Source organism: Hyla sarda, chromosome 9, assembly GCF_029499605.1.
Source record: "Hyla sarda isolate aHylSar1 chromosome 9, aHylSar1.hap1, whole genome shotgun sequence".
NCBI classification, from domain to species: domain Eukaryota; kingdom Metazoa; phylum Chordata; class Amphibia; order Anura; family Hylidae; genus Hyla; species Hyla sarda.
In genome coordinates this window covers 54,766,235-54,785,171 of record NC_079197.1, presented here as the reverse complement: position 1 = coordinate 54,785,171, position 18,937 = coordinate 54,766,235, and positions in this window count along the sequence as shown.

The window sequence follows — 18,937 nt, the reverse complement described above, 5'->3', positions numbered from 1 at the left end:
AACAATTCTACTTTGTAGTGACATTAGTCATTTTACCCCAAAATTCACGGCGAAACGGGAAAAAAAAATCATTGTGCGACAAAATCGAAGAAAAAAACGCCATTTTGTAAATTTTTGGGGCTTCCGTTTCTACGCAGTGCATATTTTGGTAAAAATGGCACCTTATCATTATTCTGTAGGTCCATACGGTTAAAATTATACCCTACTTATATAGGTTTGATTTTGTCGTACTTCTGGAAAAAGTCACAACTACATGTCATCTTCTGACCCCTATAACTTTTTTATTTTTCCACGTACAGGGCGGTATGAGGACTCATTTTTTGCACCATAATCTGAAGCTTTTATTGGTATGATTTTTGTTTTGATTGGACTTTTGATCACTTTTTATTCATTTTTTAATTGTATAAAAAGTGACCAAAATACGCTTTTTTGGACTTTGGATTTTTTTACGTGTACGCCATTGACCGTGTGGTTTAATTAACAATATAATTTTTATAGTTCGGACATTTACGCACATGGCGAAACCACATATGTTTATTTTTATTTACACTGTTTTATTTTTATTATGGGGAAAGGGGGGTGAATCAAACTTATTGGGGAAGGGGTTAAATGACCTTTATTAACACTTTTTTAAACTTTTTTTTCTGCAGTGTTATAGGTCCCATAGGGACCTATAACACTGCACACACAGATCTCCTATGCTGATCACTGGCGTGTATTAACACGCCTGTGATCAGTGTTATCGGTGCTTTACTGCTCCTGCCTGGATCTCGGGCACGGAGCAGTCATTCGTCGATCGGGCACCGAGGAGGCAGGTAATGGCCCTCTCAGTGTACTTTAAGCTGTTCGGGACGCCGCGATTTCACCGCGGCGGTCCAGAACAGCCCGACTGACTAGCCCGGATACTTTCACTTTCACTTTAGAAGCGACGGTCAGCTTTGACCGCCGCTTCTAAAGGGTTAATACCGCACATTGCCGCGATCGGCGATGTGTGGTATTAGCCGCAGGTCCCGGCCGTTGACGAGCGCCGGGACCGACGCGATGTGATGCCTGTGTCGTTAAGGGGTTAAACTAGAAATGGGCGGAGGGGCAAAAAAGTGATAATCCATTAGTCCAATTGCCCCCCAAAACAATATCAGAACATGCAAGCAGCATATAGGTTAAGAAATGACAAGCTTAGACTCTTATCTACAAATGCTCACAGTTAAGCAAATAAGTGGTAAATGAGGATCATAAGACTGGAACAGATTAAGTATAGTGCAGGAGAAATGGGACTACTTAAAAGTAAAAGAATATAGTGGTATACAGACCTCTAGGTACATATTAAATAAAATTGTATTAGATAAATATTAAAATTGAGATGTGAGGTAGGTGTGTATGTGCAAATAGACTAGCAGTAGATAATATGGGTAAAAATTAGTTTATTAACCCCTTAAGGACCAGGCCATTTTATACCTTAGGACCAGAGCGTTTTTTGAACCTCTGACCACTGTCACTTTAAACATTAATAACTCTGGAATGATTTTAGTTATCATTCTGATTCCGAGATTGTTTTTTGTGACATATTCTAATTTATGTTATTGGTAAAATTTTGTCGATACTTGCATCGTTTCTTAGTGAAAAATTCCCAAATTTGATGAAAAAAATAGAAAATTTTGCATTTTTCTAACTTTGAAGCTCTCTGCTTGAAAGGAAAATGGATATTCCAAATAAAAAATGTTTTTATTCACATATACAATATGTCTACTTTATGTTTGCATCATAAAATTTACATGTTTTTACTTTTGGAAGACACCAGAGGGCTTCAAAGTTCTGCAGCAATTTCCCAATTTTTCACAAAATTTTCTAATTCACTATTTTTCAGGGACCAGTTCAGGTTTGAAGTGGATTTGAAGGGTCTTCATATTAGAAATACACCACAAATGACCCCATTATAAAAACTGCACCCCCCAAAGTATTCAAAATGACATTCAGTCAGCGTTTTAACCCTTTAGGTGTTTCACAGGAATAGCAGCAAAGTGAAGGAGAATATTCACAATCTTCATTTTTTACACTTGCATGTTCTTGTAGACCCAATTTTTTTTATTTTTACAAGGGGTAGAAGGAGAAAATGTATACTTATATTTGTAGCCCAATTTCTCTCGAGTAAGCACATAGTTACATAGTTACATAGTTAGTACGGTCGAAAAAAGACATCTGTCCATCAAGTTCAACCAGGGAATTAAGGGGTAGGGGTGTGGCGCGATATTGGGGAAGGGATGAGATTTTATATTTCTTCATAAGCATTAATCTTATTTTGTTCCAGGAATGTATCTAATCCTGTTTTAAAGCTGTTAATTGTTCCTGCTGTGACCAGTTCCTGAGGTAGACCGTTCCATAAATTCACAGTCCTCACGGTAAAGAAGGCGTGTCGCCCCTTGAAACTAAACTTTTTCTTCTCCAGACGGAGGGAGTGCCCCCTCGTCCTTTGGGGGGGTTTAACCTGGAACAGTTTTTCTCCATATTTTTTGTATGGGCCATTAATATACTTATATACGTTTATCATATCCCCCCTTAAACGTCTCTTCTCAAGACTAAACAATTGTAACTCCTTTAATCGCTCCTCATAGCTAAGATGTTCCATGCCCCATATTAGTTTAGTCGCGCGTCTCTGCACCCTTTCCAACTCCGCAGTGTCCCTTTTATGGACAGGTGCCCAAAACTGAACAGCATATTCCAGGTAAGGCCGTACCAATGATTTATAAAGGGGGAGTATTATGTCCCTTGTGTCCATGCCTCTTTTGATACATGACAATATCCTGCCGGCTTTGGAAGCAGCAGCCTGACATTGCATGCTATTCTGTAGTCTGTGATCTACAAGTACACCCAGATCCTTCTCTACCAGTGACTCTGCCAGTTTAATCCCCCCTAAGACATACGATGCATGCAGGTTATTAGTACCCAGATGCATAACTTTACATTTATCCACATTGAACCTCATTTGCCAAGTGGATGCCCAGACACTTAGTCTATCCAAGTCATCTTGTAACTTATGCACATCCTCTATAGACTGTACCGTGCTACAAAGCTTGGTGTCATCTGCAAAGATAGAAACAGAGCTGTTAATACCATCCTCTATATCATTGATAAATAAATTAAACAGCAGCGGGCCCAGTACTGAACCTTGGGGTACACCACTAATAACCGGGGACCAATCAGAGTACGAATCATTGACCACCACTCTCTGGGTACGATCCATGAGCCAGTGTTCAATCCAGTTACAAACTAAAATTTCCAAACCCAAAGACCTTAACTTACCTGTCAGACGTCTATGAGGGACAGTATCAAACGCTTTAGCAAAATCCAGAAACACTATATCCACAGCCATTCCTCTGTCAAGGCTTCTACTCACCTCTTCATAAAAGCAAATTAGATTGGTTTGACAACTTCTATCCTTAGTAAACCCATGCTGGCTATCACTTATAATACAATTATCCCCTATGTATTCCTGTATGTAATCCCTTATAAGTCCTTCAAACTATTTACCCACAATGCACGTTAAACTTACCGGTCTATAGTTTCCTGGGGAAGACCTAGAGCCCTTTTTGAAGATTGGCACCACATTCGCCTTGCGCCAGTCCCTTGGCACAATACCAGACACCAGAGAATCTCTAAATATCATGAACAGATATTACAGATATTACTGAACTTACCTCTCTAAGAACTCTTGGGTGTAGTACATCCGGTCCTGGGGATTTGCTTACATTTATATCACTTAACTTACCTTGTACCATCTCTACATTAAGCCAGTTCAGTACATTACATGATGTGTTACCAGCACTGACCTGGCCAATGTCAGCTCCTTCTTCCATAGTGTATACAGAACTAAAGAACCCATTCAGTAGCTCCGCCTTCTCTTGATCGCCTGTGACAACCTCCCCATTATCATTATTAAGGGGTCCTACATGCTCTGTTCTTGGTTTTTTTGCATTTATATATCAAAAAAAATATTTAGGATTAGTTTTGCTTTCTTTGGCCACCTGTCTCTCATTTTGAATTTTTGCTGTTTTTATTACATTTTTACAGATTTTATTAAGCTCCTTGTACTGTTTAAATGTTATAGCTGACCCATCAGATTTGAATTTTTTGAAGGCTATTTTTTTGTTGTTTATTGCTCTTTTAACATCATGTGTCAGCCATGTAGGATTTAGTTTTAATTGTTTATATTTGTTCCCCTTTGGTATATATTTAGCTGTATAGTTATTTAGAGTTGATTTAAAGATGTCCCATTTACCTTCTGTATCAGTATTTGACAACACCTCCCCCCAGTCTATGTCCTGTAGTGCAGTCCTTAGCCCAGGGAAATTTGCCTTTTTAAAGTTATATGTTTTTGCCTTCCCCGCCTGTCTTTGTTTTCTACATTTTAAGTCAAAAGTAACTATATTGTGGTCGCTATTACCAAGGTTTTCCCGCACAGTTACATTACCAACCAGCTCTGCGTTGTTGGAAATGATCAGATCCAACAAGGCATCACTTCTTGTTGGGTCCTCCACAAATTGGCCCATAAAATTATCCTGCAATAAATTTAGGAATTGTCGCCCCTTTGTAGTTTTAGCCAACCCCGGACCCCAATCTATATCTGGATAGTTAAAATCTCCCATTATTACCACTGTACCTGCCCGGGCGGCCCTCTCTATTTGTTTATGAAGCCGAACTTCTATCTCTTCAGTGATATTAGGGGGTCTGTAGATTACACCAAATACTATTTTTTCAGTATTTCCCTCCTTTTGTAATTCTACCCACAATGATTCCACATCCTCAGAATCATCACACACTATGGCATCGTTCACACTGACTTTCATACCACTTCTTACATACAGACAGACTCCACCACCTTTTCTGTTCATTCTATCCTTGCGAAACAATGTAAACCCCTGCAGATTGACAGCCCAGTCATGCGAGGAGTCCAGCCATGTCTCAGTGACCCCAACTATACCAATGTTCCTCCAGTATCAAGGCCTCAAGCTCCCCCATTTTATTTGCTAGGCTTCTGGCATTTGTGAACATACACTTTACATTTCCATCCTGTATGTTATTGGGGTTAATGGGATTCAAGGGTGTAAGTTTTATTTTCCTATGAAGCCTATTCCTATTAACTATTCTAACCCCTCCCTCCGCTCCACCCCCAGGTACATTTATAATTCCCACCTCTCTATCTACACTATCTTCCCCCTCTTTGCTGTAGGTTCCCTCCCCCCAAGTCCCTAGTTTAAACACTCCTCCACCCTTCTAGCCATCTTCTCCCCAAGCAAAGCTGCACCCTCCCCATTAAGGTGCAGCCCGTCCCTACAGTAGAGCCGGTAACCGACAGCGAAGTCAGCCCAGTTCTCCATGAACCCAAACCCGTCCTTCCTACACCAGCTTCTGAGCCACTTGTTTACTTCCCTGATCTCCCGCTGCCTCTCTGGTGCGGCTCGTGGTACTGGTAGTATTTCAGAAAAGACTACCTTGGAGGTCCTTGCCTTAAGCTTGCGGCCTAAGTCCCTGAAATTATTTTTAAGGACACTCCACCTACCTCTTACTTTGTCATTGGTGCCAATATGTACCTTGACTGTTGGGTCCTCTCCAGCCCCGCCCAACAACCTGTCAACCCGATCCGCGATGTGCCGAACTCGTGCGCCAGGCAGACAACACACTGTTTGGCGATCCCGGTCTTTGTGACAAATTGCCCTGTCTGTCCCCCTAATAATTGAGTCCCCCACCACTAATACCTGTCTGGCCTGCCCTGTACTCCTCCCTCCCTCCTTACTGGAGCAGACACCCCCCTGGCGGTCAGAGGCGGTATCCTGCTGCAGTTCTGCTAGCTCTGTAATGGCATCCCCCTCATCTGCCAAGCGGGCAAACTTGTTGGGGTGTGCCAGTTCAGGACTAGCCTCCCTGACACTTTTTCCCCTACCCCTCTTTCTAACTGTAACCCAGCTAACTGCCTGACTGTCCTGCAACTCCGTCCCACTGTCCTCCCCCACCTCTATTCCCGAGAGTGCCTGCTCAGTGAGCAGGAGACTCCTCTCCATGTTGTTAATGCTTCTCATTGTTGCCAGTCGCCCCTCTAGATGCAGGATCTGGGCTTCCAAACGGACAACTAGCACACATCTCGCACAACAATATGCACCCTCAAACTGTTGTTCAAGGATTGCATACATTGAACAGGATGTACATTGGACTGCATTTTCCAACATGGAGGCCATCTAGTTATGGGGATTTCACAAATGTATAGGCAAAAACAGACAGTCAAAATTACACTTAAATTTTTTTGTAGACCTTGTGGGTTCAGAAATTAACACTCACAGCGATCTCAACCTCCTGCTTTCAAACTCCAGTTTTTGAAACTCCTCTTTCACGCCCCCTCTTACATAACAACACTCAGAAAGAGCAAGCTCTCAATAAGAGTCCCGAGCTAAGATTTATACACCAGTGCCCAATCTACTCCTCCTCCCCCTAGAGGTGGAACAGAGGAAAAAAAAAAATGAAAAAGGGTGTTTAAACTCTAACAGTTATCCCACTATGTGCAAAAGAGAAAAACTTACCCAAAATATGAATGTGGGCTATAGGCAGTCGCACCCACTCCACAGATTCACTCCGCACAACAGATAATCACAGTTTTTGAAACTCCTCTTTCACGCCCCCTCTTACACAGCAACACTCAGAAAGAGCAAGCTCTCAATAAGAGTCCCAAGCTAAGATTTATACACCTGTGTCCAATCTACTCCTCCTCCCCCTAGAGGTGGAACAGAGAAAAAAAAAAAAAAACAATGAAAAAGGGTGTTTAAACTCTAACAGTTATCCCACTATGTGCAAAAGAGAAAAACTTACCCAAAATATGAATGTGGGCTATAAGCAGTCGCACCCACTCCACAGATTCACTCCGCACAACAGATAATCACAGTTTTTGAAACTCCTCTTTCACGCCCCCTCTTACACAGCAACACTCAGAAAGAGCAATACCTCATATGCCTATGTAAATTGTTCGGTGGGCGCAGTAGAGGGCTCAGAAGCGAAGGAGCGGCAAGGGGATTTTGGAGAGTACGTTTTTCTGAAATGGTTTTTGGTGGGCATGTTGCATTTAGGAAGCCCCTATGGTGCCAGAACAGCAATAAATACCCACATGGCATACCATTTTGGAAACTAGACCCCTTGGGGAACGTAACAAGGGGTAAAGTGAACCCCACAGGGGTTTCATGACTTTTGCATATGTAAAAAAATAAAAAAAATGTCACTAAAATGTGTGTTTCCCCCCAAATTTCAAGTTTTTTCAAGGGTTAATAGCAGAAAATACCCCCCAAAATTTGTAACCCCATCTCTTCTGAGTATGAAGGTTCCCCATAAGTGGACCTGAAGTGCACTACGGGCGAACTACAATGCTCAGAAGAGAAGGAGTCATATTTGGCTTTTGGAGAGCAAATTTTGCTCGGGGGGCATGTCGCATTTAGGAAGCCCCTATGGTGCCAGGACAGCAAAATAACCCCCACATGGCATACCATTTTGGAAACTAGACCCCTTGAGGAACGTAACAAGGGGTACAGTGAGCATTTACCCCCCCCCCCCCCCCCACTGGTGTCTGTCAGATCTTTGGAACAGTGGGCTGTACAAAATTTTTAATTTGCACAGCCCACTGTTCCAAAGATCTGTCAGACACCAGTGGGGTGTAAATTATCACTGTACCCCTCATTACATTCCGTGAGGGGTGTAGTTTCCAAAATGGGGGTCACATGGTTTTTTTTTTTTGCGTTTATCAAAAGCGCTGTAACAATCAGCCACTCCTGTGCAAATCACCTCAAATGTACATGGTGCACTCTCCCTTCAGGGCCTTGTTGTGCACCCCCAGAGCACTTTGCGCCCACATATGGGGTATCTCCGTAGTCGGGAGAAATTGCATTACAAATTTTGGGTGTCTTTTTTCCCTTTTACCTCTTTTCAAAATGAACAGTATAGGGCAACACCAGCGTGTTAGTGTAAAAAAATTTTTTTTTTACACTAACACACTAACATGCTGTTGTAGACCCCAACTTCACCTTTTCATAAGGGGTTAAAGGAGAAAAAGCCCCACAAAATTTGTAACACAATTTCTCCCGAGTACGGCGATACCCCGCATGTGACCCTAAACTGTTGCCTTGAAATACGACAGGGCTCCAAAGTGAGAGCGCCATGTGCATTTGAGGCCTGAATTAGGGATTTGGATAGGGGGGGACATAGGGGTATTCTAAGCCAGTGATTCCCAAACAGGGTGCCTCCAGCTGTTGCAAAACTCCCAGCATGCTTGGACAGTCAACGGCTGTCCTGCAATACTGGGAGTTGTTGTTTTGCAACAGCTGGAGGCTACAGTTTGGAAACAGTGGCGTACCAGACGTTTTTCATTTTTATTGGGGAGGGGAGGGGGGCTTTGTAGGGGTATGTGTATATGTAGTATTTTTTACTTTTTATTTTATTTTGTGTTAGTGTAGTGTAGTGTAGTGTTTTTAGGGTACAGTAACACGGGCGGGGTATTACAGCGAGTTTCCCGTTGCGAATTTGAGCTGCCGCGCAAAATTGCTGCATCGCAAACTTGCAGCCTGATACTCACTGTAAGCTCCCTGCCCATGTACATTCACAGGGGGGGGGGGGCAACCTCCAGCTGTTGCAAAACTACAACTCCCAGCATGCACAGTCTATCAGTGCATGCTGGTAGTTATAGTTTTGCAACAGCTGGAGGCACACGGGTTGGGAAACACTGAGTTAGGAAACAGACAATGTTTCCCAACCAGTGTGCCTCCAGTTGTTGCAAAACCACTACTCCCAAACATTCTCAGGCATGCTGGAAGTAGTAGTTCGGCAACATCTTTAGAGCCAGATGTTGCCGAACTACAATTCCCAGCATGCTTGGAGTTGTAGTTTTGCAACATCTGGAGGACTACAGTTTGCAGACCACTAATGCAGTGGTTCCTAATCTGTGCCCTTCCAGATGTTGCAAAACTACAACTCCTAGTATGCCAAAACTGTCCAGGCATGCTGGGAGTTGTAGTTCTGCAACATCTGAAGGGCCAGATGTTACAGAACTACAACTCCCAGCATGTTTGGACAGTAAGGGCATGCTGAGGATGTGTAGTTTTGCAACATCTGGAAGGGCACAGTGGTCTCCAAACTGTGGACCACCAGATGTTGCAAAACTGCAACTCCCAGCATGCCCAGGTGCCAAGGGCTGGCTGGGCATGCTGGGAGTTGTAGAATACAGGGTCCCATTACAGCAATGCATGTCGCTTCACGGCAACGTGCATTGCTGTAAAGGGCCCGACCGCGGCTGAAGAGGAACTCGCCTGTCGCCGCCGCCGCTGTCTTCATCGCCGGGATCTGGGTCTTCAGGGACAAGGTAAGTACCGGGGCCGGGCCCCAGCACTCCCCATTCCCCGGCTGCGTCCTCCGGTCTTCCTCCCGTCCTCTCCGGACTTCCAGGGACTGGGCAGGGCGGGAGGAAGTAACCAACCCCCCCCTTGTGATTGGTCGGTTAGCTAACCGATGGATCGCAGGGGATAGGAGGAGGTGGCAGGCTTGCCACCTCGCTCCTATACTCTAGCATGGTCCTGGCTGTCTGTGACAACCGGGATCATGCAAAATTACCGGGCGGTCGGGTCCCAGAGATCCGATCAGCCCAGTATCGCCGCAGATCGCAGGCCCCACCCCCCTCGGCGTTTGCCCTGGATGCCTGCTGAAGCATTTCAGCAGGCATCCACTTCCGATCTCTGCCCGGCGAGCGGCAGAGACCGGAAATACAACAGGACGTTCTCTAACATTCTTGGGCATTAAAGCCCAGGTAGCGTGGACATTAGAGAACGTCATATGTCCTAAAGAGGTTAATGTAAAATATAGTAGTCCGAGCAGGGCCCTTGCTATGGATCTACTAAATATATTAACAACGAATTTGTGCAAAAACAGTTAAAAATAATATTACGTTGTGCAAAGAATAATAAAAAATATTAAAATAAAATAAAATAATGGGGCAGTCACCAATGGTATAGGAAATTGTGGACAGTTATAACGTTTTGTAATCCATAGAAATGCTTTGTAATCCACAGAGATGCTTTGTCTGGAATACTTCAAGTATATTGGTAGTGTTGCAGTCCACTGAAGTTTAGCAAAATAGTAGCAAATAAAGTATCAAATAAAGTATCTGCACCACTCACCGCTCCGCTGTGTGCAGGAAACCTGGGATGGGAGCCCCTATTTCGCTGGGCTCCATATTGCAGACTGGCTCGGCTTGGCGGCCGGCTCAGTATGGATGTCTGCGTGGTAAATCCAAGGATTTCCCAATTCTGATGGCAACAAGGATGCGGTGTGTGGCTGGTGAGTGTATGCAGGTGCAGATTAGCAATGCTGAAGGCGTCGTCCTCGTGTTGGAGAGTGCACGTATACGCACCATACGTGCGCTCTCCAACACGAGGACGATGATGGAGGTAGTATTACAAGCACTAATATAGTCTCCCCAGCCACCCGCTGACTCCTGCAGCTGGAAGAACTACTACTACCTTCATGGAAACAAGTCTGTTCCATGATGGGAGTAGTAGTAGTCCCACAACACTGTAGGAGTCTGCTGATTTTACCTCTTCTGAGCATGCTCAGAAGTAATAACGAATAGTATAAACCGGGGGCAAACGGATGACATTACAGGTTTATCCGTTTGCCATAGATTTCAATGTTGAATTTAAATGACCCATTTTTCACCCGTTATTTTTGATGGCCCAAAAATTATGCATTCAACGTCTTTAATAACGGATTAAAAACAAAACGGGTGCAAACGGGTGTTAATGGACTGTAATAAAGATCCCATGGATCTCATTGCAAACTTTGCAACCTGTTTGCAAAAGTAGTAAACGAATTGCAGAACTGAATTTTTTAACGAGAGCAGGTGGCCGTGTGAATGAACCCTTACATTTAATATGGATAGGTGAAAGATAATGTACCCTGGGCGTGAAAACCCAAGGGCAGAATATAGAATATATACAGTCCTAATCTTAGTATCTAAGGAAAGGGATATAGGAGTCATTATTTCAAAAGTGTCATGTCCTGCACTCCGGCCTCTTGCACCGGCCGCAAGTGCATTATGCCTTTGTCCACGGCTGCCGGCGGGGCTGAGATTCGCATCGCGGGACTCACCCGCATACAAAACCCAGTCCGTCACTCACCTCTCTCGCCTGCTGCAACCGCTGTGTCTCAGCTTTGGCGCCCACATCCCCATCCCTTAGGGCGCGCGCGTGCCGGAGCTCAAAAATCTAAAGGGCCAGTATGCCCATAATTATTGTGTACACCTGACACCATCCTATAAGTCTATGCACCTCCCACACTTCCCTGCCGGATTTTCAGTGCCCCTAGCCTGAGATTAAGCGTCCCTATAGCCTGTTAGCCTTACCCATGTATCAAGACCTTCCGCTACATTATTAGACTCCGCACCTTTGCCGTCTGCCTTGACCCTCTGCTATGTTTGACTACACTACTGCCTTATGCTTCGGTACCTCGCCTTGCTCAGCTACCTGTGTTGTCGAGCCGTTTTGGGGCTAACGACCTGGGTATCACATGCCGCAGCAAGCCCATCCTACCCTGCGGTGGGCTCTGGTGAAGATCAGCTGCACCTTAGACTCCTCTCCCCGATACGGTCCGAGTCATCTGCCACACAGGTTAGACGATCCACATCAAGCTTCATTACAGCAAGATCCGGTCATGCATCCCGCTGGGGTTCCTCGCTTCCGTTATGGCGCTCAAGTCACAGCAGTTGGCACAGAAGTTGAACCAGTTATCCACCATCATGCAGCAGTTGCTAACCGCTCAGCAGCAACCACCACAGCCTCCTCCTGCTCCACTGGCGCCTCCCGCTCCTGCAGTCTTCTCCAGATCAAGACTCCACCTGTCTCTTCCCGAGAAATATGAAGGGGATCCCAAATCCTGTCGTGGTTTCGTGACTCAGTGCTCCATGCACATTGAACTCATGGCGGATCAGTTCCCTATGGAACGAGACAAGGTGGACTTCATCCTCAGTCTTTTAACTGGAAGGGCTTTGGCTAGGGCAACTCTGCTTTGGGATCGCAGTGATGCTCTCACTACCAATCTCCAGACGTTCCTGACGGAATTTCGGGGTGTCTTTGAAGAACCTGCTCGAGCTTCCTCCGCTGAGACGGCATTGTTGAGTCTTACTCAGGGCAACTCCTCTGTGGGTGAGTATGCCATCCGGTTTCATACCCTGGCATTGGAGTTAGCATGGAATGATGAAGCTCTTTGTGCCACCTTCTCACCTCCGCCAAGTGTTACAGCGTCTCCGTGAAAATCATCTCTATGCTAAACTAGAGAAATGCCCTTTTGAACAAAACAGCCTTCCATTTCTGGGGTATATTATTACCAGTTAAGGCCTTCAAATGGATACCAACAAGCTGTCTATAGTACTGGACTGGCCTCAACCCTCGGGCTTGAAAGCAATTAAGCGCTTCCTCGGCTTTGCCAATTACTATCGGCAATTTCTTCCTCACTACTCCACATAATCCACTTCCGTCCTGCAGAGAAGAATCTTCGTGCTGATGCTCTGTCCAGATCCTTCGATGTTCAAGGCCTGGAATCCCATTCTCAACATATTATTTCCCCTGATTGTCTCAACTCAGCAGTGCCAGTGTGTCTTCAGCACTTGCCACCTGGAAAGACTTATGTACCTTCCCATTTATGACTGAGAGTCCTGAAATGGGGTAATTCCTCTCTATTGGCCGGTCATGCATGAATTCATAAGTCCATACAGCTCATTGCCTGACAGTATTGGTGGTCCAATCAAAAACAGGATGTCGTTGATATTGTCCGATCTTGTTCAGTTTGTGCCCAGGACAAGACCCCTCGTTCCAAGCCTACTGGTCTACTACATCCTCTGCCAGTTCCAGAGCAACCTTGGACCTATATTGCAATGGACTTTATTACCGATCTTCCCTCTTCTGGTGGAAATAGGGTCATTTGGTTTGTTGTGGATCGATTCTCTGAATTGACTCATTTCGTGCCATTACCGGGATTACCCTCTGCACCACAGCTTGCCAAGTTGTTCCTCTGCCATATCTTCCTCCTGCATGGATTTCCCTCCCATATTGTCTCCGACTGAGGAGTCCAATTTGTCTCTAAGTTTTGGAGGGCCATTTGGTCACACCTTCAAGTTAAATTAGATTTTTCTTCGGGTTACCACCCTCAATCCAATGGACAGGTCAAAAGGGTAAACAGGTCTTGGAAGACGATCTCCGCCATTTTGTTTCGGCTCGCCGAGACGACTGGGCCGATCTGCTCCCCTGGGCTGAGTTTTCCTACGACCATAAGGATTACGAATCATCTGGGTCTTCTCCTTTCTTTGTTGTCTATGGACCTCATCCTCATCCTCCTTTACCCTTGTCCACTTCCTCCGGAGTCTCCATCGCATCAATGAAAAATAGCAAACATGGATCTTTGCAGGCGCATGGACAGCAGTAGATAAAAGTTCATGAAGTCTTCAATACATATAGATGTTTATTTTAAGCACATAAAAGCAACGCGTTTCCTGCCCGTAGCGGGCACTTCATCAGGCAAGTGTGCATGTATGCAGGTATCAGAGAAAACACATTTAAATAGACGGACCCTACATACAATTAAGAGGTCAAGTCAATTAAGCTATTCTGGACAGAGTTACGGAGTCCAGATGAACACAGTTACGTAACAAAACATCATACAAATGTCTAAACAAACTTATCACAGATAGAGGTATTATAGTCTCTAGTGCATGCAGAGACACAGAAAGTTATAAAATCAAAGAAAAAGGAAAGTATGATAGCCGCAGAATCTCCAAGCGCTGGCTAGTGGACGGGTTTAGGTTCCGGCTGCCCAGTACTGGAGTAGTCTGATTTTATGAATGAGCGACGCTACAGATAATGTAGCGAGACTGAGAGTGGGCGGGGCCAGTGCACGCACTAGCTGAATGTGGATTCATGAATGAACGGCGCTATAGATCTTGTGGCGAAGCTAGTGGTAGGAGTCCCCAAGGCAGATCAAGTGCAGAACTTCGTCTCCATCTGGCAAAAGACTGGTAACTCTCTTCAGCTTGCCGCCACCCGTATGAAATCGTAAGCGGACAAGAAAAGACATCCTCCTCCCGAATTCTCTCCAGGGGACAAAGTGTGACTGTCTTCCAAGTTCATCCTTTTAAGGTGCCATGTTATCAGATGGGCTATTTGGGTCCTTACAAAATCAAAAAACTTTTAAATCCTGCAGCTTATTCTCTCCAGCTTCCTTCCTCTCTCCGGATCTCAAATTCCTTTCATGTATCCCTCTTAAAACCTGTTATCCATAACCGCTTCTCTAAAAAAGTTATCACTCTTACTCCCATCTCTGGTACCTCCGATGTTTATGCCGTCAAAGAAATTTTAGATTCCAAGTTGGTCAGAGGAAAAAGTTTTTTCTTTGTAGATCAGGAAGGATTTGGCTTAGAGGAAAGATCTTGGGAGCCGCAAGACAACATTCTAGATCTCAACCTTATCCACAAGTTTTTGTCCTCAAAAAGGAGGGGGAGACCAAGGGTGGAGGGCTACTGTCATGTCCCGCGCTCCGGCCACCTGCACCGAAATCGAGCGCATTATGCCTTTGTCCCCGGCTGCCAGCGGGGTGGGATTCACATTGTGGGACACGCCTGCATGCGAATGCCAACACATCACTAACCTCTCTCCCCTGCTGCCTCCACTGCGTCTCAGCTTCAGCGTGCGCATCCCCGTCACTATGCACCTCCCACACTTCCCTGCCTGATCTTCAGTACCCCTAACTTGAGATTAAGCATCCCTATAGCCTTACCCGTGTATCCAGACCTTCCGCCGCTAAGTTATTAGACTCCACACCTTTGCCACCTACCTTGACCTTCTGCTACATTTGACTACGCTACTGCCTGATCCTTCGGTACCTCGCCTTGCCCAGCTACCTGTGTGGTCAATCAGTGTCGGGGGTAGTGACCTGGGTGTTGCCTGCCGCACCAAGCCCATTCTGCCTTTCGACAGGCTCTGGTGAAGATCAGCGGCACCTTTGACTCCCCTCCCCGATACTGTCCGAGTCATCTGCCACACAGGTTAGAGGATCCACATCCAGCTCTGTTATAAAAAAGACTTAAAGGCAGGCTGACAATGTCAAGGAAATGAAATGCTAGCAGAATGCTTGGGTGATTAGGGAGAGGTATTAGCAGTAGAAAGGCAAGCGCACATGCTGTACAGAACAATGGTGAGACCTCAGTTAGGGTATTGTGTACAATACTGGAGACCATGGCCAAGATTTATCAAAAAGTGGAGAAATTTTCCCACAGCAACCAATTACAGCTCAGCTAACAAGCTCTGGTAAAGTGAAAGCTGAGCTTTGACTGGCTGCTGTGGGAAAATCTCTCCACTTTTTTCCCCTCACATAGTTTGATAAATCTGGGCCCATATCTCCAGTAGGACATAGATACATTGGAGAGAGTTCAGAGAAGAGCTATTAAATGAGTACATGGATTGCAGGATAAAACTTACCAGACAGTAATGGACATGCTTAGCAAGGATTTGTTCTTGTCTTGGGGCTAAATGGCTATGTTGTGAGATTACCATAAAGCTGTGGCTATCTTTTTGTGAACTGGCTTTTTGCTGTTGGAGTTTTCTTCAGCTACAAATGCTACAAATCCTTGTTTGTAAGTGTGAGGTCACTTTCCTCCCACCCACACATCAGCCACCTCACCCATTGAAGCACACCTGTGCTCCTTCCATGCTAAAGACCAATGTTTTCTAATCAGATGCCTACAGCTGTTGAAAAAAATACAATTATCTCTCTCCCACCCAGCGGTGGCTCCTCCCATTGAAGCAGGACAGGCTCCCTCTGATCACCTGACTAGTGATGTCAGGTCTCAGCTGCATTGCAATCTGGGAAAAAACAGAAACCTGAGTAATTTTGTATGCTATGAAAAATAAACTTTGAGATTAAAATCACAGAAGAATTGCGAGACCATCATCACACACTAGTACAGACACAATATTATGAACTACACTAAATTTACAGCCCTGTAGCATAGGCGAATAAAATAATCCCAGAATACCCCTTTAATATTTATGGCTTGGAAAAAAGACGAGACAGAGGGGATATCTGTCATAATGGGAAACCACACGATAAAGGATGAGAGCATATTTAAAAGAAGACCAACTACTACAAGTGGACAGCATCTTAAATTTGAGAGGAAAAGGTTTAAAAGTAATATGAGGAGGTATTACTTTACTGAGAGAGTAGTGGATGCATGGAATAGCCCTCCTGCAGAAGTGCTGGCTACAAATACAGTGAAGGAGTTTAAATTGCCACTGTAAGATACAAAAACTTTTTATGTATTGCACATCTTGGCAAAACATTAACCTTTCTAATATACTTCTGTGATAAGCCTGGGGGGGGGGTGTAGGGTAGCTGGGGTGTTGCTGAGCAGATATCAGGGGTTTATTAACCCTTGTCACTCGTGACGCCAGGGTGAGGGTTAAATGCTGAGGTAACGTTGGGCCTATCATCACCCTTCCCAAGAGCGATAGGTGAGTGTAGAATAACGGATTGTCCACAACCAGTGCTTAGCTGAAAACTTGTAGAAACTTTACTGAAGATTTTCTGTAACATGCAGCAGTAACAACAGTCCAGATAACAGAGCCTATATACAGCTGAAGCAGCGATTGGCAGGTGGTTCTCTTTAGTTTAGATAAATTTTGTAGCATAGATCCGCTGGATTTAGGGGTAGGTTTAGGTCCAGTGATCTTGCTTAGTTAGCAGGGATTTGTAAGAACTCATAGTCTTTAGCGTAGGCCGAGGCCGCAAGGCTTAGGCCTAGTAATTGTCTTCCCGACCTACTACCCGACCTCCTATCCCGACCTCCTATCTCGACCTCCTATCCCGACCTCCGATCCCGTCCTCATATCCCGACCCGTAATATGTGTACCAGGTATTGAAATATCTCCAGCCATACGGAAGTTATGTGGGAACATACATTTCCCATTGATTTGCATGGAACTTTAAACAAAAACCCCGACCCTCACAAATGAGGGTAGTTAAGGGTTAAATTAACTATCCTATATTTTAAGTGGACATATAAGTAGCATGTGATCAAGTATTATGGAAATATCTCCAGCCGTTTGGAAGTTATGCAGTAACATATATTTCCCATTGACTTGTATGTGACTTTAAACATAAACCCCGCCCCTGGCAAATGGGGGTGAGTGATGGTTAAACCACCTATCCTATGTTTGTTGTTGACATATAAGTAACATGTGTGCCAAGTTTCATGTTAATATCTTTAGCCGTTTGGACGTTTTTGTGGAACATACATACATACATACACACACACACACATGTTGAGTTTTATATATATAGATTAGCTAACTGAGGAGTGACGAGGGGCTAACTAGAAAAGAGGGAACTGACCGTTCCTAGGAACTCTGACTTTGGGGACCTCTACTACACTTCATAAGAAAATTTTATTTCCCTTTTATAGAAATCATGGCTTATCAAATCATGGCTTTGTCCAAGCTGAAGCACGGGCATGGGCAAAGTCAAGTAAGTGAGGGTGGGCTGGCATTCCACTGTGCTCTCTCCTGTCTGATAGTACTCCTCTCTGCTCTCCCCTGTCCTATCAGACACAGTGGCTGGGGGGGGGGGGGGGTGATGCAGAAGTAATCCCACGATGGTGTCTCCCAGCAATGCTTTACTGCCTCTGTGTTCTCAGAGGCAGTACAGTAGAATGGTGGAGTGGGAGCTATCAGCTATCATTATTATGTAGGGGGCACAGGACAGGCATTATTATTATGTGGGGGCACATGACAGGGGGCAATACTCTTCTTTGGGGGGCACAGGAAAGGGGGCTTTATTATATTTTATATATGGGGCACAGGACAGGGGGCATTATTATTATGTGGGGGCACAGGAGGGGCATTATTACTATATGTGAGGGGTACATAGTGTTTTGAATTTCAGAGGAATGATGTATATTATAAGGAAATCCTGGATTGGTATGGTTTTTATGGGCCACAATATATTGCGGTTTTGTATTCAGAGGTTGCATTGTAAAACAAGGTTGTATTCAAAGGGTGCAGTACGAGGTAGTATTATATTCAGAAGGTACAGTGTGTGGTAGTATTATATTCCGAGGGTACAGAATGTGGCACTACTATTAGGGATGAGCAAATCGAATCTGATGAATCCGAATTTGTTACGAATTTCAGGAAAAACTTGCTTCGCAGCGAATGCGAATATTGCCGAATCGATTAATTAAATTCCATTTGGTGCGGTACAGGCTCCAGGGCAGGGCATGTAAGATGGCGGCTCCATATGTTAGGACATAGGGCAAGGAATGCTGGGAAGGAAGGAACAAGGGTAGGCAGGATGACTCTGAATCACATGCAGCATACAGATTATCAGCAGCCAGCAACCCATGTGATGTCATAGCCCTGTATAATCGGCAGCCATCTTTAGGCCTCTCATATCAGCGTTTTATCGCAGAGAGAGAGGGACAGAGAGCAGTATGTGTTGCACAGAAAAGCATTTTACCAGCAGCGACTCACCTCAAGCCCAAATCCAGCCTAGAAGAACTGATAGGGAAGGGAGAGAGATTGAGAAAGAAAGTGCAATTGTGGGTGTATTATAGCAGCGATTCACCTCAAGCCAAAATCCAGCCTTGAAGCACTGAAAGGGAAGGGAGAGAGATTGAGAGAGAGAGAGTGCAATTTTGGGTGTAGTACACAGTGACTGTGTGCTGTAGCAATGGTGTGTACAACATCTGAAAAGCTAATAGTAGCCAGCCAGTTAGGATGAGCAGAGCACTAAAAGCCATAATTACCTGCTATTAGTGTCTAATACTGGTTGAGTAGCATAGCATATTGTCCTCTATTAAGTGTAACCTGTGCGTACATAG